Here is a 2,056-nt window from a genome sequence, read left to right as displayed (position 1 = left end):
CTCTCTGTCCTTCCTTCAAGGCCAGAAGACAGGCTCGGGCCCATCTCATCTATTGATTTGAGCCATCTATATATTCTCCATTTCATCTCCTTGCAGCACCTTTTGTGTTTTGATTTTGTCTTTGAAATTGTTGTTATTGAGCCTCTAATTTGTTGCAGCGAGTCAACAGCCAGCAAACATGAACACGGTGATGTTAGCATTTAACAGCTCTTCAAATATAACAGGCTATGCAGTATAAAAGACACTTAAAGATAACAAGCAGAAGCTCACCAATGGGTCAGTCCGTATGAACTTCGTGTTGTGAAGCCAAACATTGTTCTAGCTGTGAATTTGAGAAGAGATCCCATCATTCCCAGATGTCGTTAGACATTTTAGGAAAATGTGTATAAAATGAATACAAGACATATTACTGAATATCTCCATTTAAAGGAATGCATAAAAAGTGTTGGGTTTGAAAGTGATATATTTTTAATGAAGAGATGGAACAGGCTGATACAGAACATTGTGAATGTGCTACTTAAGGAAAAGCATGTCTTTCATGAAATAAGAGGAACATCTTTGGTGGATTCATTCAGCTTTTCCCCCAGTAGCTTTGGTTTTGAGAATGTCCTTGATGTGGCGACATCTCAAAGAAAGGGGGAATCACTTAACTTACTGTATGCTAGTGCCACACAAGTGCATGCATTATTGATCTGGGTGGTTAAGAAGTATGCTGTTCACGCACGAGAAAAACGTTTTAGTACTCAATACCAGACTAAAAATCTTCTTCTGTGATTTAAAGTCTTTATAGTTTAATTTACAATTTGACAGTAACCATTCAATCATCAATCCTAAAGCAGTATTCCTGCACAGCCAAACACTGTTATCTTTGGTAAAAATAGAGAAATCCCTTTAGATTGCATGGTTTAGAAAAGAGAAAGAAACATAGGCAACAACAGAAAAAAAAAAGTATAACACAAAAAGAGATATGGATCAAATGTAAACACATCACATTGAGTGGCCCATGTTAATAATATCAAAGAAATGGTACCAGACCTTAAACACTTTTAAACACAGCTAACATACATTTATGAGCTATTTCTGTCATTAAGGTCACCCGCTCTAAATTACTTTTCTACTAACTTTTGTAATTCCTTCTCACCTCAGGGCCCCTCCGCAGTTTCAGACTCCGCATGCATGACTCCCTCTGAACAGACATTTCTGTTGTAAACGTCTTGGCTGAGGGAGCTCCTGTCACCTCACTCTGCCTGTCACACACATTAAAAAGTCTCTCAGGTAGCTTTTATATATTGACAAATGTTGCAAGCTCCAGGTGGCACAAAAGTATTGTTGAAAAGCAAAGGATTGGGAGGATGTTCTGGAGAAGTACATCATGCAGGATACTATGAGATTACATTTTCTTCCGACTCAGTAGTGATGGCTTTTGTTACCACCAGATGACAGTATTTATCCTCTCAACTTTTCTGGACATGACTACCATGACCTCTGTGGACTCCTAGTGGAGAGACAAGGGACAGCAAATGTCTTGCATGGTCTGATCTTACAATGCAGAAGGCTTGACCTATCCAACTACTTTTATGAAGGCTTAATTAAGAAAACGCAACTCTCCTGAGCCTTTAGACAAAATACATGGAGTGTGTTTAATTGATCTGTGATAACAAGTTCTTTACATAAAAAAAAAATGTAAAGAAGCATGTTCAAGCAAATGTTGCATAACAAGGAGAGAGAAAACCTTTCAAAGCAAATGTTTTTTTGAAAAAGATTTTCATTAAAGCCTCTCAAACCAACCAACGAACATGAAAATTAAGATTCAAAAAGATCATTCATTGAACAGTGGAAGGAAGATTATTCGTGGAATATTTATCTTGCACCGCAGTGAGCGGGCTAGAGTCACATGCATGATAGAAAAGGTCAATGAAATGGATTGTGTGTGGAGACAATCATTGCACACTCTTATTGCTCATCCAAAAGGCAAAAGGTCTTCAGTGGCATTAATGCCATGCTCTCTGTGATGAAAGAGAGAGTGTGTGTGTGTGTGTGTGTGTGTGTGTGTGTG

The sequence above is a fragment of the Etheostoma spectabile genome, chromosome 22 (genome assembly GCF_008692095.1).
Source record: "Etheostoma spectabile isolate EspeVRDwgs_2016 chromosome 22, UIUC_Espe_1.0, whole genome shotgun sequence".
NCBI lineage: Eukaryota > Metazoa > Chordata > Actinopteri > Perciformes > Percidae > Etheostoma > Etheostoma spectabile.
This window is presented reverse-complemented; position numbering follows the sequence as displayed.